The following is an 18,271-nucleotide window of genomic DNA, read 5'->3' as shown; positions in this document are numbered from 1 at the left end:
TGCTCACCCTGTACATTTCTTCTTATTGGTTCCGCGAATATCCACCAAATCTGAATGAAATGAATGCTGAAGTGCAGCAGCGGCAACAACAGCAGAGGCAGAAGCAGGAGCTGCAGCAGCAGCGTTGGCAACACTGTAAGTATATATTCCATCTTTGTAACACTTGTGTGACCAGCGAGTCTGTAGATGATTTCGTGGGATCACATTTTTTTTAACTAAGAATTTTGTATTGGATACATGTCCTACTATTTCATCATATATCCAGGATGAGAGGCAACAACAGCAGCAGCAATATCGTCATAAGTATACATTTTTTCCTTTGTATTACTGCTGTAGATGCTTTCGAGGATAAAAAATCGATAAATGTTACTTTTTCAGTAAGAATCTCGTATTAAGAACCTTTCGTCTTATCGTTCCAGCATATATCCACCGAATTATGGATGAAATGAATGCTGAGGTGCAGCAGGGGCAGCAACAGTAACAGCATTGGCAGCAGCTGCAATATCATTGTAAGTAGTATATATATTTTTCATTGTATACGAAATATGTTGTGAGAAACGAGGGACCAAAAACTTTAAATGTGACTTTTTTCACTAAAGAATTTCGCATTGTTTCAGTATATGTCATGTAGACATAGTTTCTTTCTAAAAAAATCTCAACTTGTATGTAGTATGTTGTTGTTGTTGTGGATGATTTTGGGGATCAAAATCGATAAACGTTACTTCTTTTCTTTTCATTAAGAACTTCGTATTGTTTCAATATACAGGGTGAGTCACCTAACATTACCGCTGGATATATCTCGTAAACCACATCAAATACTGACGAATCGATTCCACAGACCGAACGTGAGAAGGGCTAGTGTAATTGGTTAATACAAACCATAAAAAAATGCACGGAAGTATGTTTTTTAACACAAACCTACGTTTTTTTAAACGGAACCACGTTAGTTTTGTTAGCACATCTGAACATATAAACAAATACGTAATCAGTGCCGTTTGTTGCATTGTAAAATGTTAATTACATCCGAAGATATTGTAACCTAAAGTTGACGCTTGAGTACCACTCCTCCGCTGTTCGATCGTGTGTATCGGAGAGCACCGAATTACGTAGGGATCCAAAGGGAACGGTGATGGACCTTAGGTACAGAAGAGACTGGAACAGCACATTACGTCCACATGCTAACACCTTTTTATTGGTCTTTTTCACTGACGCACGTGTACATTACCATGAGGGGTGAGGTACACGTACACACGTGGTTTCCGTTTTCAATTACGGAGTGGAATAGAGTGTGTCCCGACATGTCAGGCCAATAGATGTTCAATGTGGTGGCCATCATTTGCTACACACAATACAATCTCTGGCGTAATGAATGTCGTACACGCCGCAGTACATCTGGTGTAATGTCGCCGCAGGCTGCCACAATACGTTGTTTCATATCCTCTGGGGTTGTAGGCACATCACGGTACACATTCTCCTCTAACGTACCCCACAGAAAGAAGTCCAGAGGTGTAAGATCAGGAGAACGGGCTGGCCAATTTATGCGTCCACCACGTCCTATGAAACGCCCGTCGGGGGTTTCAAGCGTCAACTTTAGGTTACAATATCTCCGGATGCAATTAACATTTTACAATGCAAGAAACGGCACTGATTACGTATTTGTTTATATGTTCAGATGTGCTAACAAAACTAACGTGGTTCCGTTTAAAAAAACGTAGGTTTGTGTTAAAAAACATACTTCCGTGCATTTTTTATGGTTTGTATTAACCAATTACACTAGCCCCTCTCCTCACGTTCGGTCTGAGGAATCGGTTCGTCAGTATTTGATGTGGTTTACGAAATATGTCCAGCGGTAACGTTAGGTGACTCACCCTGTATATCCAATAATTTTTTCTCAAAAATTTCATCATATACTTAAAAATGTTATGTATTCTTTGTTGTAGTTGTTTTCCTGGTAGAAGAAGATGTACAGGGAGGAGTATGTGTTGGGTATAAGGAGAAACCATCGCAGTTCTTATGAAAGCGCATATTTTTCCTCGTTATCCTTTTTGTGGGTGTATGTTTTTATTATTAGGTCGTCATGTTGAGGGGGATGTAGTGGTGCTGAGCAGCCGGCTCCTCCCCATCTCAGGCGAGGACAAAATGATACAGTGGGTCTAGGAAAAGGAGCGAGACATTCATCAGCGTGAGGAGGTGGCAGATGACACGAGGGAGATGCCAAGAAGCCAGAGTGAAATAGGTAATACATACTCACTCTGCTTACAAATAACCCCAGTATTCTTTCCTTCCTTGCGGCAACGACAGCTGGCAATGCCTGGAACGTTCTACTTAATTGTGTTCATTATTCTTTCTCTACAGCACACCGTCCATACAATATGCTGTGGTGTGAGTACTTGGGCAGCGAAGCCCACTTTGCCAAAGTCGGGCCTGGTGAGGCGTGAATTTCTGGCAAGGACGCTGCTAGACGCCGCGTGAGAAGCCGCCGCCGCCACCCCCTCCACTGCCACCACACCAGCTCCGCTCTGGCGTCCATGGGCCACCCTCCCTCTGACAAGTGGATCAGGGCTGCAGCCCCAGCAGCAAAAAGGCTGCCAGTGCTGGCCCGATACCACAGCATCTATTCCTCCTCTTCCACCACCATCCCAGCCTCGCTGATCTTGCAAAGTACGGAACATACCCCTCAATGTATCACTGCAAAAAGTTCCATCACCTAGTTGTAGTTATAGTATTAGCAATAGCAACGATCCTGTGGCTAGTGGCAGTTCCCTCTTCCATCCTTTTAGTAAAAGACATCAGGTCAGTGACACCATTACTGAAGTTAGAATACTCAGTGATTGCAGACGCCTTTGAGGAGCGAACCTCGTTCACAAGGATCGAGAATACGGCAGGATGGTCTCGCGACCCTGTTGAATTTTTTGGAGCCTGCTTTCCTGTCGTAAAAACGGAGCTCCTCGAGGTAGTCAATGATCTGTGCAGTGCAGTACCGTGCATCGAACTGTCACACCCTCCTCCCCCCCTCCCTCCAAAGATGCCTTAGGTGTTGAAGAGACAAACCTTCGTTATTTTTGGAAGGATAATGGTGTGATAACTCGGAGCACATCAATCATCAAGTGGTTTCGTGAATCGATATTCAGAGCTATACTAGCCTGGTTTTCCAAGATGGAAGTTAGGGATCAGCTAAGGTACTCAGCCAAATACTACAACTGGGCATCGATCAATATATTGATGATCCGTAAATCGAGGGGTCAGCTATATCAAGATCCCTAAGGTTATAGCTGGTAAGAGGGAATGTATTAATGTCGAAAATAAATCTGATCAGGCTAATTTTGTATGGTCAGCCCTGGCTTGCCAAAGAAATTACGAGACAAATCTGCAGTGTACATCTCAATATGGTAGATACCTTGACTTTCGTGAGTCTTATAACTTTGATGGTATAGAGTTCCCCGTCAAGATCCAGGCGCAGAATACCAGAATATCAGGTCGTGTTTATGGCCTGCAGAAGAAACACAAAACAGGCGAGCAGAAGAAGCATATAGGCGTTGGCCCTCTCCATTTCTCAAAATTTGCCAGTGAACCTAAGACGCATGTAAGTATGCTCTTATTGTCCTCTTATTGTCCAATGAGAAAAATGAAGAGAAAGGAATTGTCACCAAGTCCCTGCATGTCCATCATTTTAGAAATGGTTGCAGGACTCGAATAGAGAATGTCAAATTAAACACCTTTCAGCCGTCAGTTTTCAACCTTATTTTATTTGGCAACCAGTTTCAGCGTTTTACTACGCCATCTTCAGGCCTCTGACCGACATGTAGGAAGAATCTACCTCGGTTGTGTTCAACACAGGGGCCAGCAATACTGGTATTAGTACATATTTGCTACAGTGATCTCTTTAACTGTCACCTGCCGACCAATCATTATGTTTGACATGTCCCAGCTCCTTTCCTCCAAACTGGCGACCAGTCATCGTGTTAAGCATATTTGCTTAAGGTATATTTTTCCTCAGACAAGTTGTTAGCAAAGAATGTAGCACACTGCACTTCCAAAGATCCAGTACATGTTATTACACCTACAGAGAAAAACAAATTCGTAAAGTTTAAAAATGCTCACTTTCAGGAGCAATGCCTGTATGTAGTGTACACTGACTTTGAATGCCTCATCGCTCTTGTGACCTTCTGTGAAGGTGACCTTACAGACTCACTTTGCTATCTTTACAGAAATACATGTATTATATGCAGCAGCGAACCACATTGTATCATCCTATAATTCAAGTCTTAACCGCTACATATCTTATGTCAGGGATAATCCTGCGATTTGGCTGCTCACTGAGCTTGAAAACCTTTCATAGGAGGTTAATTAGCTTTACTGCGGCACCGTTACTGTGACCAAATCGAAGGAGAATGAAGATTTATGTATTAACATGGTTGATTGTCATATTTGTGGGCTGCCGCTAGATATAAAAGCAAAAACTCCTCATAGGGACCACCGCTATCTTACGGGGAAGTTGCGTTGTGCAGCTCACAATACATGCAATTTGAAGTACCAGCTACGAAGACACGTATCTGTTTTCTTCCATAATTTAAGCGAGTATGACACTCACTTTCTTGTTGAGCACTTGGCTGATTTCACATGGGACAGATCAGGTCAGTGTCCTACCAGAGAGCGTTGAGAAATATATTCCATTCTCCATATGAATGACGCCAATAACTACACTCCGCTACCTTGACGTGCTACGATTTATGCAGCACCACTCCAGAAGCTCGGTGAAACTCTGCCTCGGGAGGATATGCGTATCACCCGAGATGCATTTCCCAACGAGCAAAAGTTTCAACTTTTTGTTAAGAAGGGAGGTTTTCTCATACGAGTATGTGGGTAGTGTGGCGAAACCGGGCTACCCGACATAACTGCATTGTCTAGCAACATTGCAGATGAAGCCATAACAGATGTAGAGTATGAGCATGCCATGAATGTCTGGTGGCGTGGAAATTGAACATATCTACCTTAGAACAGTATGAATGGCTGTACGTGGTCAAATGCTCAAGAAGACGAAGAGTAGCACTGAATTGTTGACCAATACTGACATGCTTCTTTTCTTTGAGCAAGGGATCCATGGCAGAGTTTGTGTCCATAGGCATGCCAAGGCAAATAACCCACGGATGGGTGACAAGTTCAATGCATCCCTTGATTCGAGTTGCATGATGTACTTGAATGTAAATAACTTATACGGGCATGCCATGCAACAGTTACTGCCGATTGGTGAGCTTCGATGGGTGCCAGAAGACCGAGAGGTGACGTGCCACTCTCTCACTTTAAAAACACTGTCACTCAGATTAATGTTGATATTGTAGGTCATGATCTCGGTGTTCCCCAGTACTACATTTGGAATGTGTAGTTTTTGACTCTTTTACATGAGCAAATTGTGGGCAGAATGTTCTTATAGCTGCGTGTGTAACCTGTAGAAACTCTTGTAACTGAGGGGCCATAGTGGAGACGATGGAGAACAGATAGAGACACGGATTGCAGGCATGAATTCTGAGTGCAGCGACCTGACTATGCGAGTGAATCTGGGACGCAGCGCTCTGTGGATTGTACCTGCAGAGGGACTTCTGGCTGAAGCACCCACCTCTTTCCACTTTGGGTCAGAGCAGGAGGGTGCTGGCTCCCAAAACACCTTACCTGGGCCAGGTGGCCGTCTGCCGTGAAGGCAGTCAGTTGACAGAAAGTGGGTGGAGGAAGCCATTTAAGTGAGACTGCCGTAAACTGAGCCTTTATGCAAATGGTGGGAAGGTCATAGAACTCTGTGCATTCTCATGTTAGAAGCTGGAATGATACAGACAGAGTGGGTGCATGTATTTAGTGGATGCAAGACTGTAGTTCCCTTGACATCAGGAAGTCACCTGGTTCTTTTAGCGAGTGGCAAAAAGCACACATATTCCATGGGAACGCCTGTCTGGGAAGCTTAACAGCATTCTTTCGGAAACTGGAAACAGTCCACCTGGAAAGATTAGATCTCTCCGTAAATGACGGACTGCGGTTCTGTCTAGGTAGATTTTTTTTAATAACATGGCCATGCTTGACACCTCCCTAGCCTAGACAAGAGAGGTTTTGATTCTCTGACTAGCTCCTCTCAGGATATGCGAAGTGGAGGCTTGCTCCCCAGCGTTGGAACCCCGGTGCTGTGTCTGGGTTGGCTAACAGGCGTTTATTTCATTTTCTTCCCAAAGTGCGACTGTGGTACACTGAGAACATTAAGACTCGGTTCTGTCGCTACGCTTGCTATCTCAGTATTTTGTAGTACGTCGTAGCCATTTTATTTCAGCGTGTGTATTGTTTGTGTCATTGATTTATTTTGTTTCTATCTCATTCTCTCATAGTGTCTTGTCAGTGACTTCTGCGTCACTTGTCTGATGTTACGTCGTTGCTAATAGCGTTGTGAAAGCTTTGGTGGAACATATTTGTTTATGGGGATGTCTACAACAGTTTGGGATGGGTTCTGTTTCATGGGCTTAGGCATAAATGTGTGCATTATTTGAAACAAGACCAGAGTAGACTTGTGGCGCGTGATGCGTTAGAGTAAGTGTTGTGTATATAGTTCCGCGTAGTCAGCGCGTACACAACTTTCCCACTAGAGCGCGCCCCGCTAAGCACCACAGCGCAGACGCAGCGCTCGTCCGCTCCGCACTACGAGATGGCGCTGCCATAAAGACGGACCGAATTCTGCTTCCGCCGATCCGTGTATTAATATGTAACGCAGCCAATGAGATTGCTGCTAACGTAGAACCTTTGCCCCTCGCGGATCACACTCGCGCTGAACGCTCGAGGTATTATAACGAGTGTACAGACCTCCGATTAGTCAGTCTGCATTTGTTTGCACCAGTCTGTACTAGTCTATAGTCAAGTTTAAGTCTGCACCTAATAAGATTATCATATTCCTGTACATAGCCATGAAGAGAAATGTATAGACACTTTGTGAAGTATCAGACATATGTGAGAATAAGATTAACGTACCAAGACCAAAGGACTTCAGATTGTCAATTGTAAACAGCATCCAGAATCAAGTTACGTAATGTCTATGATTTTTATTATTTTAATAAATGTGTGTGAAAATTAATCAAGTTCTGTTTAAAGTTGGTCACCGTCAATCTGCTACTCTAAGCGTGCAAGTGGCATTTCTATTGTCTGACCTAATGGCAGAAGATAAACACGCCACGATAAGACCACGAGACATATTGCTGACACTCGCCTACTTCGTTACAGCGACAAGTCAAATAATCTGATGGTGTGTGTACCGAAGGTCTTACAGTACGCACACCACAGTAAGAAACTTGCGGAAGTAGCAAATGATCTGAATGCTTACGAGAAACAAAGCTCGTGTGTGTAGTGAGCAGGGCTACGCACTAACGTTGTGGAACACGAGCCAGCCACTGATGTAAAACAAAATAGAACGGTGGAAGAAGTTCATTTAAATCACTCTGCAAACAGGAAACAAATGTAAAATGCAAAATACTCCGATGATGAGGGTTCAGTCCACTCAGGAAGCGAAAGTGAAAATGTTGGCGACGTAGCAGGTCATGTAGGTTCTGTAAATCTGTATATACGGCAAGAGGTACAGTCAGGAAAAGCAACAGCCCGATTTCGAGGACAAAGCGTCACGGAGAAGTTGAATCGCGTGCGTGTAGTCTTGGGTACGTTGCTGGAAATGCGTAATTAGAATGGATCACTCAGTTTATGCAAGAGGCAGAGAAGAGACGACAGGAAAGGGAAGAAAAGAGACAGCAGGAAGAAAACGAAAGACAGGAGATCCTCATTAATGAAATTAGGGAAACTCAGAAGCGACAAGATAAGAAGGAAAAGAGACAGGACGATGTCATGAAAGGAATTAAGGAAATTTAAAGGAGGGCCGATGAATTTATCGAAAAGGTAGGTCGGATCAGGAATGAAGTCAAGGGTGTAAAAGCAGAGGCTGGCGACATTAGGCGAAAGTCAGATGAGACGCGAGAAGTAGCGGTAGAGTCCATACGAGAGGCTAGGACAGCCAGATTAGTAGCACGAGATGCGCGGAAAACGCCCAGATTGCGCGAGATCAGATAGCGATGGCAAAGGTCGAAGTGAGCGCAACCAAGAAGGCTATTTCTGCTCTCAAAAAACAGGGACAGAGAATAGCTGAAAAGACACAGGAGGAAATGTTAGAAATCAAAGACGGGCAAACACGCCCGACTATACAGCGGAATGAGCTGGTGGATGAGATGAGACAAATATACGAACGGGTTGCTCCTGTAGAAATTCAGCCAGAAGCAACAGCACGTTGCCAATAATTCGTTGGTCGCCAGGTATGCCAAAGACAAATTTTTGCAACTCAACCTTAGCCACATACTCCGCATAGACCGAAACACGGCAGGAGCGCCCGCTAAACGGGGTATGACGCTCGGCCGAGCGCCCGCAGTAGTGCACCAAGTACCGAGCCGGACCACAACTGCACGCGACTCGGACGTACGGAAACATTATTGTATCAGTCTGATAGCACGAGATGACAGCATTCAGGGATCGGTCGGCCAACAAATCTTGGGCGCACGCACACCAGAATTTAGAGAAAGTCTAGGGGCGCAAAATTACAAACATTTCGACTTAAGACATTTTCTTTCAATTCAAAACTTTCAGGTTCACAAAAAGAATAACAATTCATTTCACCCCAAGTCATGGATTGCTCACTGTGATACGGTACTACCCGAGTCATCGCCACTAGTACACAAACTGGAATTTGTCTGTTAGATGCTATACTGTCTGCCATCGGGTTCCCCTAAATGGCAGGCAGCACCGCATAACAGCCACGCTATGAGGGAAACCAAACCAACAGTCAAACAGGCGAAGATATCAGGTAAACACGCCGAAGATTCCAGTCGATTAATAGGAACCTTTCCTTGCCGAGGTCGCCGCGACATATCCGGCCATGGATTCCTACGCCGAGTTTCTATTGGCTCCAGCTCACTATATAGGCCCGGCCGGTCAAAGACAGACCAGTCTTCGTCTGCTGCTAATGGCAAGCGCTATAGCAGAGTCTCCGAGAAGATATCACCGAAGCTGCCGTACAGCACCGCCGATCGAAGTACCAGCCGACCGAGAGGAACCACATCTCCGGCTAGATCGACGGACGTCTACATCTATTGTACAGCCAGCTATTGTATTGTAGAAGAAGTTACGTTCAATAAACTGTTGGAGAATACAACAGATGCCTGGAGGGTTCAATAGCAGAGCACATGCGTTACATTGCAGCAAACTGCCTCAGTCAGAGAGGCTTTCCTAACTATCTACTGGTCACAGGACACCAAAGAAAGGATTAAACAGGAAATAATGTTAGGGAAGGATTACGAAGCATCGGGGTGCCGCAGTCCGGCAAAGTTTTCCGAGATGCTTTCAACAGGAACCGTTACCTGGGCCAACCGTATAGTGATAAGGAGATAATGCGACACTGAAATACAAATAGAAACAGGGCAACAAGAAATCAGTATCAAGGCCAAAGATTTAATAATGAACCTCAGGGAAATAATAGAAGCAGACTGGAGAAGTATGGCGGTCACTTTCACAGAAACAAAAGTAGCAACAGGAGGGAAATGCAAAATTCTAAACGCTTCACACAGCTGGGCTGGAACTCAGGAAAAAAAAGGAGGGACTGGTAGGCGAAGTCCTCAACGTGATCACCAGTAGTAGTGGAAATGAGACCATCCAACCTCTCAAACAGAAACAGCAGCAGAAGTGTGGCCTCGTTGTATCATTAAATTAGTTTTAAAAATCATTTGTTTCCTGTTCATTTATGTAGTCGCTTAGTAAATTGTTCTTTATGTGATCGCACTTACACTTTTTGGTCGATTTATCATTATAATTAACGGATAACGTCTTCTCCTGTGACATCTGTCCAGCATTTGCACTTTGATAATGCACCGCAAATTTGTGACATATCCTCTCGTGTTTGACGGATATAAATTATTTAATGCATAAGAATTTCTTGGTGGAAGCCGCTTGGGTTTATAATAAAACTGGTTGGTTCGACACTTGAACATTGCCGTATTAATAGCTCGTGACGACACAGCAAAGGTATGTGATGGAACAATGTGAAAATTACATGAAACTTCCTGGCAGATTAAAACTGTGTGCCGGACCGAGACTCGAACTCGGGACATTTGCCTTTAGGAGGCAAGTGCTCAGCCATCTGAGATACCCAAGCAGGACTCACGCCCCGTCCTCACAGCTGTACTTCTGCCAGTACATCGCCTCCTACCTTCCAAACTTTACAGAAGCTCTCCTGCGAACCTTGTACAACAAGCACTCCTGAAAGAAAGGATATTACGGAGACATGGCTTTGCCACAGCCTGGGGGATGTTTCCAGAGTGAGATTTTCACTCTGCAGCGGAGTGTACGCTGATATGAAACTTCCTGGTAGATTAAAACTGTATGCCGGACCGAGACTCGAAATCGGGACCTTTGCCTTTCGCGAGCAAGTGCTCTACCAAAGCCATGTCTCCGCAATATCCTTTCTTCCAGAAGTGCTAGTTCTGCAAGGTTCGCAGGAGAGCTTCTGTAAAGTTTTGAAGGTAGGAGACAAGGTATTGGCAGAATTAAAGCTGTGAGGAGGGGGCGTGAGTCGTGCTTGGAAAGCTCAGTTGGTTGAGCACTTGCCCGTGAAAGGCAAAGGTCCCGAGTTCGAGTCTCGGTCCGGCACACAGCTTTAAACTGCTAGGAAGTTTCATATCAGCGCACACTCCGCTGCAGAGTCTCATTGTGAAAATTACATTTTTGGATCAGAAATAAGTGCACAAGTATTGGAGACATAATTGTTCTCAGAATTCATCTTGGAATGTAGTAATGGTTTGGTTTCTTCCGTTGATATTGTGTGCATAGCCGGTGGGGCGTATGCACGGTCTGCTCCACCATTCGGGGACACGAGGCGATAGTGGTGTCACAGAAGTAGATTTGTGATCCGACAGTGGAGCTTGGCATGATAAAATCAAGCCACCTATACCGATGGGAGTATTTTGCGAGATGAACATGGATTTTCCACGCCAGAGGCACGTTGACGATCGAGTATGGTTATTTTTCTCGCTGCAGTTCGATTAGGATTATCGCCAGTGGAGCGATGTGTTCTCGTTGGTGGTTTTCAAATGTGGTTACACTATGGACAATTGCCTATGGTGTTCACCTGCTTAACTGATAGGTAACGTACTTACCTACCATGGGCGAGCCCGGGTTCGATTCCCGAGCGGGTTGGAGGTTTTCTCTGCCCATGCACTGGGCGTTGTGTTGTCCTTATCTCATCATTAACCACGCGCAAGTCGCACAGCGTGACGTCACCTGAAATAAGACCTGGCAGCCGAACTTCCCCAGACGGGGACTCCCGGCCAACAATGACACACGATCATTACATTTCATTTTCGCCTATGGTGCGATATTTTTCGCTGGTGGTACTTCTTCGTCTGCGGTTATCGCTTATGGATTGTCGCCAGCAGTGCGATAATGTTTGCCTTGTGGTATTTCGATTGTGGTTCGCCACCACCAGAGGTGCGTCACCAGCAAAGTTTTGTATTACGTGGCGTGAGCATGTGGAGTGCGGGTCGCGGTAGAGCGTTTGTAGATGAATAGAAATGAACGGCGAATGGTGCCAGATGGAAACGGAAGATACAAATCCTTCTGCACTAAAAAATGATAAAAAACTTGGTGTTTTATGTCATTCCAGCAGCAGGTGATTAATGATTTCTGTACGTCGATTTTTGAGAGTTATTGGTCAGTTTCAGAGGGAAATTCGTGCCGATGTCTGACAGGGCAGTACAGATGGCGGTAATCACTATTCGACCCGGATTCTGCACCAGATATCCATGTCAATGTCACCATCCAATAAGTAGCATCAGGAAAAGCATCAAAGTCTAGAGCAGTGTAAAGTAGAAAGGGTTAGAGGTAGCTAAATTTGGTAAGGGGTAGAATAATTAGAATTAAATGTTACGTGGTGTGAGAGTGCTTGAAGTATGAATTTGCAGCCTGTACTGGCTTAGCCCATATGGGGTGCTTGAGTGGGAAATTAACAAAACACTGACGTCCACAAAAGCAACACGGGCTTCACAACTAGAAAATGATTAGTTTATGTCTTTTAGAGGCACAATTAACTATCGACGATTGGAATTTTCTTCAAAAGAACATTAGTAGTAACATTATTTAAAAGAAAGAAAGCAGAGAGACACGGTTTTCCGTTAATAATTCTGTAAAGTAGAACTGCCATCAGTTCATATTTTTGTTATGAATTTCTACGAATGTGTTTTTGTAAACATTCGTTGTAAAAACATGGCACTAAAATATTCGCTAAGGATTGTGCAACGTGTGAGTTGCCAAGTAAGTGGTCCTGACAGTCGGGATACCAGTTACTTTGGAATAAGGTTGGGCATCTCGGACATATTCTGAGTCGTGGTGGTCACCTTTGTGCTCAGACGGCAAAGACTACCAAATACACCGGTTAGTCTCTCAACCGTTAGGGGTAAAACTCAATGGAACCCAGGGCAAGTAAGGCTAGCAATCTGCTTCCCTGGTACTTTAAATATGATGTCGGCAACAATCAGAGCACAATGCCTCGGACCTTTGGAGGTGACGGAGTCCCACCTCTAATTGACAAACCAGGGACTCCTAGAATACGACTCGGCAAACGAATGGTAACGAGATGGGGAGCTATTAATATCAATGGGGGCTACTCTGGGAAGAAGGTAGAGCTGGCAGAGGCTGCAAGTAAGATGGGGTTGGACGTTTTAGCTGTTAGTGACACTCGGGTAAGGGGTGAGAAAGAAGAGGAAGTGGGCGAATACAACGTCTACCTGCCAGGAGTCAAAGCAGGAATAGCACAATGGGGTGTAGGGCTTTACATCAGAAAAGAAATGGAGCCCAGCGTAGTTGCAATAAGGTATGTAAACGAATGACTGATGTGGATACATTTGACAGTGTCTAGCAAGAAAATTAGGATTGTGTCAGTATATTCGCATTGTGAAGGGACAAATCAAGATAAGATGGATAGTTTTTATGAGGCACTCACTGATGTAGTTGTTAGAGTAAAGGACAAGGACAATGTTCTGCTCATGGGTGATTTTAACACCAGGATTGGAAATCGAACAGAAGGGTATGAAAAGGTTATGGGTAAATTTGGAGAGGATATGGAGGCTAACAGGAACAGGAAACAACTCTTGGATTTCTGTGCCAGTATGGGCTTAGTAATCACAAACTCCCTTTTTTAAACATAAGAACATTAACCGGTAAACTTGGGAAGGCAGGGGAACCATATCTGTCATTGACTATATAATAACGGATCAGGAATTCAGGAAGGCTGTGAGGGACACACGTGTATTCAGGGGATTCTTTGATGACACTGATCACTATTTAATCTGCAGTGAAATTGGTATTGTGAGGCCGAAAGTGCAGGAGGTCAGGTCCATATGTAGGAGGATAAGAGTGGAGAAATTTCAGGATAAGGAAATCAGGCACAAGTACATAACAGTGATCTCAGAAAGGTAGCGGTTAGTTGAATGTAGTCAATTACAGTTATTGGAAAAGGAATGGACAAGGTACAGGGGCACAGTACTAGAAGTGGCTAAAGAATGTCTTGGAACAGTAGAGTGTAAAGGTATTATGAAGCAAACAGCTTGGTGGAATGACACAATCAAGGCAGCCTGTAACAGGAAAAAGAAGGCGTATCAAAAATGGCTACATACTAGAACTCAGGTAGACAAAGAAAGTTATGTTGAAGAAAGAAACAAAGCCAAACAGATAATTGCAGCATACAAGAAGAAATCTTGGGAAGATTTTGCAAACAGGTTGGAGACTTTGTGTCAAGCTGCTGGAAAACCATTCTGGAGTGTAATTAGCAGTCTTCGAAAGGGAGATAAGAGGGAAATGACAAGTATTTTGGACAGGTCAGGAAAACTGCTGGTGAATCCTGTTGATGCCTTGGGCAGATGGAGGGAATATTTTGAAGATTGCTCAAGGTAGGTGAAAATACGATCAGTAATGTTTCAGAAATCGATGTACAGTGGGATAGGAATGATGATGGAAATAGGATAACATTTCAGGAGGTAGAGAAAATGGTCAATAGATTGCAGTGTAATAAAGCGGCTGGAGTGGATGAAATTAAGTCGGAACTCATCAAATGCAGTGGAATGTCAGGTCTTAAATGGCTACACAGGATAATTGAAATGGCCTGGGAGTCGGGACAGGTTCCATCAGACTGGGCAAAATCAGTAGTCACACCAATCTTTAAACATGGAAACAGAAAAGATTGTAACAACTACAGAGGTATCTCTTTAATCAGCGTTGTGGGTAAAATCTGCTCAGGTATTGTTGAAAGGAAAGTGCGAGTATTAGTTGAGGACAAATTGGATGAAAATCAGTGTGGGTTTAGGTCTCTTAGAGGTTGTCAGGACCAGATCTTTAGCTTATGGCAAATAATGGATAAGTGTTACGAGTGGAACAGGGAATTGTATCTGTGTTTTATAGATCTAGAAAGGCATATGACCGGGTTTCTAGGAGGGAGTTATTGTCTGTTCTACGAGATTATGGAATAGGAGGCAAACTTTTGCAAGCAATTAAAGGTCTTTACATAGATAGTCAGGCAGCAGTTAGAGTTGACGGTTAATTGAGTTCATGGTTCAGAGTAGTTTCAGGGGTAAGACAAGGCTGCAACCTGTCTCCACTGTTGTTCATATTATTTATGGATCATATGTTGAGAACAATAGACTAGCTGGGTGAGATTAAGATATGTGAACACAAAATAAGCAGTCTCGCATATGCGGATGACTTAGTTGTGATGGCAGATTCGATAGAAAGTTTGCAAAGTAATATTTCAGAGCTAGATCAGAAATTTAAGGACTGTGGTATGAAGATTAGCATCTCCAAAACGAAAGTAATGTCAGTGGGAAAGAGATATAAACGGACTGAGTGCCAAATAGGAGGAACAAAGTTAGAACAGGTGGACGGTTTCAAGTACTTAGGATGCATATTCTCAAAGGATGGCAACATAGTGAAAGAACTGGAAGCGAGGTGTAGCAAAGCTAATGCAGTGAGCGCTCAGCTACGATCTACTCTCTTCTGCAAGAAGGAAGTCAGTACCAAGTCTAAGTTACCTGTGCACCGTTCAATCTTTCGACCAACTTTGTTGTATGGGAGCGAAAGCTGGGTGGATTCAGGTTACCTTATCAATAAGGTTGAGGTTACGGATATGAAAGTAGCTGGGATGCTTGCAGGCACTAGTAGATGGGAACAATGGCAGGAGGGTGTCCACAATGAGGAAATCAAAGAAAAACTGTGAATGAACTCTATATATGTAGCAGACAGGGCGAACAGGCTTAGATGGTGGGGTCATGTTACACACACGGGAGAAGCAAGGTTACCCAAGAGACTCGTGGGTTCAGCAGTAGAGGGTAGGAGGAGTCGGGGTAGACCAAGGAGAAGGTACCTGGATTCGGTTAAGAATGATTTCGAAGTAATAGGCTTAACATCAGAAGAGGCACCAATGTTAGCACTGAATAGGGGATCATGGAGGAATTTTATAAGGGGGCTATGCTATAGACTGAACGCTGAAAGGCATAATCAGTCTTAAATGATTATGAGGAGGAGGAGGATTGTGCAGAGAATTACGGTGTCCCAAGCAGCGAGCGAGGAACACACGTGGCTGAGTGGTGGGAAGGCAGCCAGCAGGCAACGGAGGCTCGCCAACGACATAATGAGACCACCCAGGGCACGGCTATCGCCTTGATGTCACAGTAAGGCGACCACCCCACCTGAGCAGAGCAGCTGATACGATGTCTCTGAGTGACCACGTCGGCAGCTGTCACCTACAGGCGCCCCCTACCCCTACCCCCTGAAATGACAGGGCAGGCAGCCAGCTGATGTGAGGACACTGGGGCAGCTCAAGGGCAACAGAGGCACGGACAGAGTCCTGCTCTTCCCTTGCCCTCGTGTCAATGGAGAGGGAAACCATCCGCAGGGGTGCCTCGCCTGCAACCAGAAGTAACGGAGGATCGTCCCTCACATTACACGACCACCTGGGACCACCGCTGTTTGACACGAGTGTCTCGGGAGATTGGACATCGATGTAACGCCACTGCTGACCAGAAATAAGGGATTAGAGAGTGTCAGCCCAAGTGATTGACGTCTCCAGACACTTGCCACAACACTGACAACTGCTGTTGCAGGACTGTCTTCGACAAGAGCGACAGTTTGTTAACTGCTGCCCCAAACTGTAGCCTGTCAATAGTCTAGATGCCTACTGGTTGCTGCCATAGGCTGGTGACAGGTCCTGCCTCCATCACCGCTCCCACCACTAATGATGTTAAGTAAAGGGGTAACCTTTTTCTTAGCACCAATTCCCCCACTACACCTGCCACATCCAACTGTTACACATCTATTGAGTGTAGTGCTGTGTTTATTTGTCCATCTAATGTTAAAGTTAAGTTTTGGACTCCCTAAGGATCCTTGAAAAAGGAGCAGTAGAGGACTTACAATACATTTGTTTTTAATTTTTATTTTTGTGCAGCTTTCTGTATTTATTTTATTACATTAAATGTAATCTTTGTTACTCTCCTTTCTTACTGGGTTACAATGTAACTCTCATCTGAAATTAAAGCTGAAAAAAGATCACACACAACAAATACACTAATATTCGAACCATTTTTTTAAATGTTTAGTTTGCCTTTGTCATTTGTGTAAAGTTTCACTATGTCACACATGTCATTTATTTTGTGTTAACACAATTTACTGTGTTGTGCTAAAAGAACTAGATTTGCTGACTGGGTGGATAGAATTTGTCACGTTATTGTCTCTGTGGAGGATTGAATCACTGTGAATGCTGAATGCTTGGGCAGGGGTAGTAAAATCTCTGAGGCAGAGAATGCTCTATGCTTAATGATATTGTATTGTGATCAGGGAAACCAATCATCTCTGACCTCAGCTTTGGTGTGAGTGGATCAGTTAAATGTCTGCATGACCTTTTAACTGTTCAATCAATGTATTTATGGTCAGAGGTGCATGTCAAAGACCTGAGAGCCACAAGAACAATTCTGACACCTAGAAAATAACAAAATTTTTGCACGCCTGCAGAATTGAGTGTGTGTGACCCCTGGTTGAATGAGGTCAAGACAGCATGTAGGATTTTTTAATTTTTGTTTGGCAAAGCTGTCAGGGTCCAGTACGTTCTTTTCAAAGACCCAGTTAGACTGTCATAATTTCTTATGCTCTGTGTCACACTAACCTCTTTATTGAAGTGTGACACTTCCCATGAAGTAGTTATTGGAAAACGGGGAGGTAGTGAGAGGTGGCACACCACTCTCTCACTTTAACAACACTGTCAGTCAGATTAATATTCATATTTTAGATCATGATTTCAGTGTTCCCCAGTACTACATTTGGTATGTGTGGTTTATGACCTTTTCACATGAGCAAATTGTGGGCAGAATGCTCTTATAATTGCATGTGTAACCTGTAGGCAACTTGTACCTGAGAGCCGTAGTCGAGGCGACAGGGATGGATTGCAGGCCATAAATGCTGAGTGCAGCAAACTCGCTGTGTGAGTGATTTTGGGAAGCAGCGCTCTGTGGATTTTACCTGCAGAGGGACCTCTAGCTTTAGCACTCCCCTCTTTCCATTTAGTGTCAGAGCAAGAGGGTGCTGACTCGCAAAACATTTTACCTGAGCCAGGTTAACACAAAATTAAAGCCAAAGGAAGAACATCAATAAAACCTACTACTGACTGTTTTGTTGAGATGAAATTTTCTCTGTGAAGCAGCTTCTCTTTCGTGTATTTTGTAACAGCTTGGCAGAATCGTTAGAAATATTAATAATACCATTTCACGTAACTTTTTGTCAGCTGTGTTACTGAAAGATCCTGACAAGTAATCGCCTATACAGGCTACTAACATATTTCTTGGTCGTACTGACACAGTTCACTTCTTACTTGCGACTTATGACAGTATAACATCGCGGAAGTAGCAAAAATCGCAGAGCATTGGTGTCGTGCGGATAGATACAAGTTGTAAATTCGTTAACTGCGATTCTCAAGTGCGACAATCGCAGTGAAAAATCACTGATATCGGAAAATCGCAGATTAGCCCATTCCTAGGCGGGAGGTATGAAATATAAAGGAAAAAAGAAAGAAATACGCACTCGTCTCAACTCCATGCACTCATTTAGGTTTCTCGATCTGTCGATCTGTGTCGACGATTTGTTGCCACAGGTGAGTAAGTGACTGTGCAAACCACAATGTGTA

The 18,271-nt window shown here is 44.0% G+C and overlaps 1 protein-coding gene across 1 annotated transcript in view; it reads right to left on the bottom strand.

Moving 5' to 3' along the window:
• Positions 1-18,222, bottom strand: part of LOC126418560 (carbohydrate sulfotransferase 8-like) — a 153,772-nt gene extending 135,550 nt beyond the window's left edge. The window contains exon 1 of the mRNA XM_050085375.1: positions 18,169-18,222. The gene's annotated coding sequence lies outside the window, so the exon portion shown is untranslated. The remainder of the gene's footprint in view (positions 1-18,168) is intronic.
• Between the last annotated feature and the right edge of the window lie 49 nt (positions 18,223-18,271).

This window comes from Schistocerca serialis, chromosome 9 (assembly GCF_023864345.2).
Source record: "Schistocerca serialis cubense isolate TAMUIC-IGC-003099 chromosome 9, iqSchSeri2.2, whole genome shotgun sequence".
Lineage (NCBI taxonomy): Eukaryota > Metazoa > Arthropoda > Insecta > Orthoptera > Acrididae > Schistocerca > Schistocerca serialis.
This window is presented reverse-complemented; position numbering and strand designations above follow the sequence as displayed.